The sequence below is a fragment of the Eurosta solidaginis genome, chromosome 4, assembly GCF_040869045.1.
Source record: "Eurosta solidaginis isolate ZX-2024a chromosome 4, ASM4086904v1, whole genome shotgun sequence".
Lineage (NCBI taxonomy): Eukaryota > Metazoa > Arthropoda > Insecta > Diptera > Tephritidae > Eurosta > Eurosta solidaginis.
Window position 1 is genome coordinate 11,375,120 of NC_090322.1, and position 10,125 is coordinate 11,385,244.

Consider the following 10,125-nt stretch of genomic DNA (forward strand, 5'->3'; position numbering starts at 1 on the left):
TGACTAGTTTTAGCAGTTGTGAGCTAAAGAAAATTGTTTTTTTTTATAAAAATGTGAAATAAATAGCTATTATGTTCCGCTTATTTAATACGGGAGGAAACGCTCGCCTTTTTATACCACCCTCGAAAGTGTTAGTCTGCTTGGGGTAACAAGCAGATACTATGGTGTTATTTGTTTATGATCTTGTTGACAAAGAAAAAGAATGTGAACATATTTAAAGATATGTATGTTAATTAATTTAGGTAATTCTATACACTCTAAATAAATCAGTGCTACAACAACAACCAAACACTAAATAAACGTCCAAAAAATATCGGGAGATGTATCAAAATATGCGTTTTGGACCCAGAAACGCGAATATAAAAACACAAATTTTGAGTCTGTGAAGAGATACTTGCAAAAAAAATTGCAACTTTTTGTGTGGTTGTTGTAATGTTGGTGTACACAGGAAATAATTTTGTGTAAAAAGAGTTTTTTGCACGGATTAAATTTTGATTGCACCCCCTTGGGGGACCGGCCAGCGTTTTTTGACACCCTTCCCGATATTTTTGGACATGAATTAAGAGTGTTATGCTTTCGTATAGAATTGGCATCATTTCAACGACTCAAAATTTTTGTATTCCGTTTTCGGATTCGCATTCTGGGTCCAAGACGCATCTTTTGGTAATTCTGTACGACAGAATGACACAGGTAATAGCGTCCAAAAATATCGAGAGACGTGTCAAAAGACGCGTATTGACCTCGACAACAATATCCGAAGGCGGAAAAGAAAAATTTTATCTCCGTCCGGAGATATTTGCAATTGAAGATGGTGATTTTCATGTGGGTGTTGTAATGTTGTTGTACCCACAAAAAAAAATTGTGAACATATGTGATTTGCGCGTTTTAGTTTTGGTCTCCAAACCGGTGTAGCAAAATATGCGTCCTGGACCCAGAAACGCGAATATAAAAACACAAATTTTGAGTCTGTGAAGAGATACTTGCAAAAGAAATTGCAACTTTTCGTGTGGTCGTTGTAATGTTGGTGTACACAGGAAATAATTTTGTGTACAAAGGGATTTTGCACGGATTAAATTTTGATTGCACCCCTTTGGGGGATCGGCCAGCGTTTTTTGACACCCTTCACGATATTATTGGACGTGTATTAAGAGTGTCATGCTTCCGTATAGAATTACCATCTTTTGAACAACTCACAATTTTGTTTTCCGTTTTTGGATTCCCATTCTGGGTCCAAGACGCATCTTTTGATACATCTTCCGATATTTTTGGACTTGTATTTATAGGTTCATGCTGTTGTATAGAATTACCTAAATTAATTCACATACAGTTTCTTTTAATATGTATGTCCACATTCTTTGTTTGCCAACAGGATCAAATAAATGACATCACAGTATTTTCTTGGGGTAACATACTTAACGCCAACACTTTCGAGGGTAATAGGCGAGCTTTTGCCTCCCTATTAAATAAACGTAACATAATTTTATTGCATTAACATTTTTATACAAAATAAACAACTTGGATTCTCTTGAAGTTGAATTGTTTGCTGCTTGCAGATGATCGCTTGTAAATTACCATCCTCAAAAATATTGCGGGTACCCCAATAAGCCCGAAGTGTGTTTCGTGAATTATCAGGGGATTATGCGCACTTAGGCAAGGTACACATAAGGCAAGGTGCACACGAGGCTACGCGTCATAGACGCGTACAAGATATTTCATATAGCTACAATTTCTCTACCAAAGGAAAATAGGTATTAAACGCTGTTTGCATCCCCGTGCCTTTGTAAATTAGAAAAGGCAATTTTAAACCACCGCGGACTAGAGAAAAGGGTGATTTCTAGTTTCCAACACTTTTTAGCCTTTTAAACGCTTCAACAATGTCTAACCAAGCTGTTGTGGTGTTTAATACTCTTTTTCGCTTTGTTAATATACCTTTCACGCACTTTTATTAACTAAAGTAACATTTTTTAACTAATTACACAAATTTGCATACAAAAAAATGTAAACAAATGTTTTGTTCTTCCTTTTTTTCAAGCGTACGTACGCTCATCGACCAACATTGCTGTACGCTTAGCTACACGAAAATTTCATGCTTTGTCGCTTTCATGCAGCTGACGCCTCGTATGCAGCTCTCCATTCAAATACATGTGTTCGGCATCAAAGCGTACAAATTTCGCCTGCAGCGTCTATGACGCGTAGCCTCGTGTGCACCTCGCCTAAGGCTACGCGTCATCCACGCGTACACGATATTTCATGTAGGTACAATTCTACGCTTCAAGATATGCGTCGCTACAAAAAAAATATTTCCAAAAAAAATAAACAAATTAATTTATACTGTACAATTGCAATTATACAAAAGTTGATTGTATATAAAATTAAAAAGGAAAGTTTTCACTATATCTTTATAGCAACAGAAGCACAGCACAAAAGTTTGTAAAAATGTGAAGCGTAGCATAATCTGATTAAGGCAAGGTGCACACGAGGCTACGCTTCATAGACGCGTACAAGATATTTCATATAGCTACAATTTCTCTACGCCTCAAGATCTGCCCACGAAGCTACTTTCGAGCGTCGCTACAAAAAGCAAACAATTATTGAAAAAAAAAAAATTAAATTTCTTCAGCTATATCCGTCCCCGAAACCAAAGGAAAATAGGTATTAAACGTTGTTTCCATCCCCGAGCCTTTGTAAATTATGAAATGCAATTTTAAACCACCGCGGACTAGAGAAAAGGGTGATTTCTAGTTTCCAACACTTTTTAGCCTTTTAAACGCTTCAACAATGTCTAACCAAGCTGTTGTGGTGTTTAATACTCTTTTTCGCTTTGGTAATATACCTTTCACGCACTTTTATTAACTAATGTAACATTTTTTAACTAATTACACAAATATGCATACAAAAAAATGTTAACAAACATCTTGTTCTTCCTTTTTTTCAAGCGTACGTACGCTCAGCGACCAACATAGCTGTACGCTTAGCTCCACGAAAATTTCATGCTTTATCGCTTTCATGCAGCTGACGCCTCGTATGCAGCTCTCCATTCAAATACATGTGTTCGGCATCAAAGCGTACAGATTTCCCCTGCAGCGTCTATGACGCGTAGCCTCGTGTGCACCTTGCCTAAGGGTGATTTTTTTAAGCGGCCCTCAGGCGACCGCCAACGCAGAACCACTATGGATACTTCTAGAATCATGTTGTAGTTATGTTAACTATGCTTCGCCCATTCAATGAGCACGGCCATTTACTAATTGTCATCAAAGTCCTATAACGGGAGACAAAGGAAAATGGTAGTCTCAACAGGTGTGGACCATGGGAGAATAGTGTTAGATGCGTAGTTTTCACATTACAATTGAAAAGATGGTGGGTGTCATGTGGGGACACATCGCATGCAGGACATTCAGTACACTTAAACGCCAGCTTTATAACCCAAATTTTAACTTCAATGTGATCACAAGTTCCACCTAAAAGATTTCCTCAAATTATTGTAATGCAATGAAATTTTTCTGTATTAATATCGACCTGATTATCAAGTTATTTTGCTACTTGTTCGATGTGAATAAATTTATAGTGGAAGTTTTGATGCAAAAGTCATGATTTGGCTGATCAAGTATTTTTAATGACCTTAATTTTAATGTCCTTAATTTTTTACAGGCAAGTTCAAGAAAGCCCTGGAGAAGAACGGAGCATCGACCCATGTTAAATGCAGTGAGTGACAGAGTGGTTTGGAGACTGTTTCACTTAAGGAAAGTTATTTAAATCATTGGACAAGTTGTCAGGGTAAATAATGTAAAGTTGTAGGGAAAGTAATTTTTTTTTTAGATGGAAAGTAATTTTTTTAGACTATCCTGAAGGAACTCTAAATGTTAACATGCATCAAAAGAAATGTAATTCAATTACTTTTCTTTTGATGGAAAAATCCTTATAGCCAATTAAATATTTTTTGGAAAATATTGCGAATTTTGCAAACATTAATTTGTAGTCAGAGCAAATAATGTAAAGTTGCAAGGAAAGTAATTTTTTTTTGATGATCCTTAAGGAATTTTAAATGTTAAAATGCATCAAAAGAATGGCAATTCAATTACTTTTCTTTTGATGGAAAATTCCTTATAGCCAATTAAATAATGCGAAATTCGGAAACATTAATATGTAGTCAGAGTAAATAATGTAAAGTTGCAAGGAAAGTAATTTTTTTTGATGATCCTTAAGGAATTTTAAATGTTAACATGCATCAAAAGAAAGGTAATCCAATTGCTTTCATAGAGCCAACTAAATATTATTTCGAAAATTTCGAAATTTGCGAATTTCAGATCAAATAATGTAATGTTGTAAGGAACGTGACTTTTTCACTTAAATTCCTTATTTTTTATAGTATTGCTACTAAAATTAATGAAGTTTAACAAAATTTTTTTATTACTGAATAGGTAACAATTCAAAAAAGGTGGTTTAAACTGTGACAAATATGCCGAAAGTGGAAGAACAAGGACGTTGGGGATTTTGTGGATGACACCATTATGTTAACCTGCGGCGCTTAAATCTGTATTTTTATTTTTAATTCAATAAAAAACTTTCCTTAAATTATTATAACTAAATTTTGAAAGTAAGAGTATATGTTAAATTCAATTGAAAGTTTAGTTTTTAAGCCAATGATAACTAAGTAAATTAAATCTATATTATAAGTAAGAAAAAATATTTATTTTAATTTTAAATCAAAATCAAAACTCAAACGTAACACTAACCAAAAGAAAAATGAAATGTATTAATATATAGATGAATGAATTAAAACGAATTTTTGTTAATATTTTTTATTGTAAATATCTAAAATATGCATACATCCAAATTATTCATTTTCCCTTAAAATTAATTATTATAGGTTATTTGATCATCGGGCTGGCAACTCTGGAGCGCCTAAAAGTATGCAGCCTCTTTAAAATGACATTTTGAGAGCAGTTCAGCTATTAATTTTTGATATGGCGGTTCTAAATGAGTGCGACAGAGATGGAAGATCACACGTACACGAAATATCCATTTTAACCATGGATAATATCGGCGCCTCGCCGAACAAAATTATCCAACTTATTATCCAATTTTTTGGATAGCGTCAGTATACGATTACCCGAATTTTTATCCACTCATGGTTAGCAGGGAGTGAGCTAACATACACACACATGCAAATGTATGATGGTGCATACGTGTGTGCATGTACTCCTGCAATATGCTTATGCAAACATTATTCACTTGAGTTATAAAATACGTCTAAGCCTTAGGCAATCTAGCTGCAGCAGCATTTTTTACCGTCCGCACATATCTGATCTCGTTTCATTGCCCATTTCCTATTTCATGTATAGCAGTTCTTTGTTTGAACACTTTGCATGTCCAGTTTTTTTTTTTGTGGTTTCATTGTGCAGCAGAAATTATTGTCGCAGAGAAAAAAAAAAATAATAAAAGGACACTAGCGGAAGCCGCAAAAACACAAGAAACCACAATGCAGTTGTTCTACTGTTAATTTGTAATTAAAATTTTTTATTTACTACAATATTTTTTTTTTTCAATTAATAGAAAGTAAGTATCTGACAGCAAATGCACATTTGTAGTGGTTTGATTACGCTATCTGTGGAGCTTTGATTGAATAAAGTTTTTTTAATAATTTTTTTCTACTATCTCTACTGCTAGGAGTTGAACGTAAAAAAGCAAGAAAAATTAAAAATTAGTAAAAATCCGTTTTGTGATAAGAAACTACTATGTATATTAGTATTATATATTTTATTACAGTCAATACAAAAAAACTACTTTTGGAGTGATACTTCACAATTACAATTATACTTCACTAATAGCGTCAATCAAACTGATTACTGATTCCTTAGCTTGCGCTGTCTAGAAGTTCCACGAACATGCCTTAGAACAGTTGTGTCTCATGCTTGGTTATTTAGCTATATACATGTGTATCTGTAGTTTAAGTTCTTCTTCTAGCCATATGCGTGTGTATGTGTGAGTAACAACTTCTGCTCTTAGCTGCCGGCTACATATATGTATGTGAAATTATATCTCTGCTTCAAGCTGATGGTTATGTGTAAGGAATAGTCTTCGTACTTACACTTATGTACGTGTGGCTGCTAGCTGTTTTTGTTGTTGTCACTATTTACTAACAGGATAGTGTTGCTAACATTCTCCACAATATCTACGATTCCAGCACCTGATTTCGCTCTATATTTTTAGTTGAGGCAGTCATATGGATTCTGCATGAAGCCTAAAACTGCTATTTAAACTAAAAAGTGCGTATGAAATTCATGAATTCAGCATTTTCGTTTAAAATTTTTACCACCCAAAATCCAGTTCATTTGCCAACAATTCGAAATATGCAAGTTTAAACTTAAAAAAAAAGTTAAAACTTTTTAGAAATGTTTTTCCTATCCTTTCTAGGTAACCAAAAACACATTTAACAATTTTATAAGTTTATGCCGAAAAGTATGCGAACATTTTTTTAAATATACACTTCACTTTTTTTTGCTCAAAAAAGTATGCTTTTAATTTTCAAAGTTGAAACAAGAAGAAAGCAAAAAAACTTAATTTTATTCGGCACCACAAAGCGAGCAACCGAACTTGTCAACAAACCAAATCCCAAAAGAATGCGCATAAAAGTGTGCTACAAAATTTTAAAAATTTTAGGTTGAAAAAAAAAATATTGTTACGAATATTAGCAAAACTAAGGGGTGCTGCCATCTCTAGGCCGATGCTAAGCAGTGACGTGAATTCACATCAATAATTCAATCATTATGTATCTACATAAACGAATCAATAATTGCGTCTACACATATGTACGTATACGAGCAGCGGAGAAGCAATGCACAAGCACATGCATATATCTTATCTGAGTTGTCACAAGAGAGGGCAATAATTTGTGCAAGTATTACTCAAATGAGAAATACATCTGTAAATGTAGCTGAGAAATTTATAACTAACCAAATAAAATTCTGGAAGCGCCTAGAAGATGCCACGAGGAAATCACAGAGTATAAAAGCATCAGCGGTAGAGGCGTTATGGGCAGTTTCGATTAAGACGCTATCTAGTGAGCAATAGCAGTATTATTTTGAAAGTCAGTTTCATTTAAGCTATCAGTTTGGTTATTAAGCCAGCTAGTTGCAAAGAATAAGTGTCATTGTGAAGTATTTTAATAAAGGCCATTTTTCCATTATTCAATATTGGGAGTTATTTATTCAACAGTTTAGCGATACGAACGTTAGCAAAAGGGCAATTAAGAGGATTTGCAAGTAAATTCGTTACAATTGGTGTCAGGAGAGGAATTGTTGAATAAATTCCAGAGGACAACAAGGACATGGCAAAGTTCAGTGAATTTAAGATCCAGCAACTGAAGAAGGAGTTGCAAAGCCGTGGATTGAATACAAGCGGCGTTAAACTCGAACTTCAGGCACGGCTACGAGAGACAATGGAAGCAGAAGGAATTGATGTGGACGAGTATGTTTTTTTATCCTGATGGGGACGAGACAACAACAAAAATTGAAGAGAAAAACGAAACATCGCAGACAGTTACGAGCACAGACTTGAACATGATTTTGGCTGCAATATCTGCTCAAACATCGACAATGTCATCTCAACTAGAAGAACAGAAAACGTATATGTCATCTCAACTAGAAGAACAGAAAACGCGTATGTCAGAAATGTCGACACAGATTACATCCAAGATGGAAACTCAACTGGAAGAACAGAAGACATATATGACATCCCAACTGGAATCGCAGGAGACACGCATAACATCCAAGATGGAAGAACAAGAGGAGAGCTTATCATTGCAGGTGGCACAAATGTCTTCACAGTTAGAAGCACAGTAAGCAAGGGTAACATCAAAGCTGGAAGCGCAGGATGCAAAAATCGCTCAATTTCAGGCAGAAGTCGATGATTTGAAGGGTTGTATGGAGCAGTTACAACTAAATCGCCCAGCTGTTTCAGCGAGTAATCCACCATCCTTTGACGGATCTGTTCCTTTCCAGGTCTTTAAGCTACAGTTTGAGAAGACCACAATAGTGAACAACTGGAATGCTGAAGATAAATTTGCTGCACTATTCGTGGCACTGAAAGGACCAGCTGCCGAAATCTTACAGACTATTCCAGAGTACGAACGGAACAGCTATGAAGCATTGATGGCCGCTGTCGAGAGACGTTATGGAAGCGAGCATAGAAAACAGATATTCCAAATTGAGTTGCAAAACCGTCACCAAAGAGCGAATGAGACCTTGCAGGAGTTTGCCTCGGATGTTGAAAGGTTGGCACATTTGGCAAATGCGGACGCATCCGTGGAGTACACCGAGAGGGTAAAGATTCAGAGCTTCATAAACGGCATACGGGACGTCGAAACAAAGCGAGCTACATACGCAAGCCCAAAGCAAACATTTGTTGAAACGGTATCTTATGCACTGACTCAGGAAATAGCGTCACTTTTGAGTAAGCCAGCGTACAAAGCCCATCGTGTGGAGGTAGAAAGGCCAGATTGGGTGGACACAATTTTGGAAGCACTGAAGGGATCACTGGAGTTAGAAAAACTCTGGAGTTATGAAATGTTTCAAGTGCGGCAACCCAGGGCATATTGCGCGTTATTGCAACACCAACCCTAATAGTTCCAATAATGTGGGTGGTCGTAAACGCAGAGCTGAAGGAGATGAGCAGATCTCCAAGACCAATCAATCGTTAAACTAAAGCGAGTCAGCCGCCAGGGGCGGCGGCTGGCTCCCTCAATTGGATGCCCCATAATCTCTATCTCACAAATTGGAAGAAGGTCAATATTACTGTTGGAGGACATGTGGATGGAAAGGAACGTTTACTGACTGTAGATACGGGTGCATCCCATTCCATTATTCGAGCGGATTTATTCAACAAGAAGATAAGACCATTGTATGGAGCAATATTGCGTGCAGCCACTGGAGAAGACAGCACGGTTCTAGGGGATGTATTATGTGAAGTCGCAATTAGGAACGTCACGGTAGTACACAATTTTATAGTGGCAGAGATTGTTGATGAAATCATAATTGGAGTGGACTTCTTAATCGACCAGGGCATCAAGATCGACATGCAAAGCAAGACGATGCGATATGAGAACATGATGTACCACTTAATTTCGGCTACGAGAGTGGCTACAGCAGTAAACGAGTGCTGGTGGAAGAGAGTCAGCAAATACCACCAAAATTCGACGCAGTCATCTTGGCAAAGGTTAATGGAGATTGTGGGACAAACTAATTGTGGGTTGTCGAAGCAGCAAACAAATCAGCACCGAACATACTTTTAGGAAAAACCCTGGCTATGACAAAACAAGATGGATGCATTCCGGTAAGAGTACTCAACGAGTTCAAGTCACCACTCAAACTGACCAAAGGAGCTATTTTGGGAAAATGCCAAGAGGCTGAATTAATTATTAACTGTGAACAGCTCCAGGAACACGTTTCATCTAGTAATACTGATCTTTCAAATGACATCACGGCATGGACGGAGGGGCTCGAGGAAGATTATCAGAGTAAGGCAAAGCAACTGCTCCTAAAGTACGCAAACATATTTGACCAGGATGGTTACAAACCAGGCCGCACCAATGTTGTGAAACATCAAATTGACACTGGAGACGCAAGGCCGATACGTCAAGCTCCACGTAGTGTTCCACTGGCGAAGCGGGAAGTTGTGAGTCAAATTATACAAGAAATGAGCGACAGCGGCGTCATCGAACCATCAGCTAGTCCCTGGAGCTCACCGGTAGTAGTTGTAAAGAAGAAGGATGCAAAAATGAGGTTTTGCGTTGACTTCCGGAAGTTGAATGACGTTACGAAAAAGGATAGCTACCCATTGCCAAGAATTGACGACACTCTGGACTCGCTATCTGGCACGAAATGGTTTTCCACACTGGACTTGAAAAGCGGCTACTGGCAAGTTGAGGTGAAGGAGGAAGATAAAGAGAAAACAGCCTTCAGTGTCGGTGATGGTCTTTGGCAATTTACAGTGATGCCTTTTGGACTTTGTAATGCACCAGCTACTTTTGAGAGACTCATGGACCAGGTACTGAAAGGACCACATTGGAAAACATGCTTGGTGTACCTGGACGACATCATCGTATTAGGCAAGAACTTTGAAGAACAT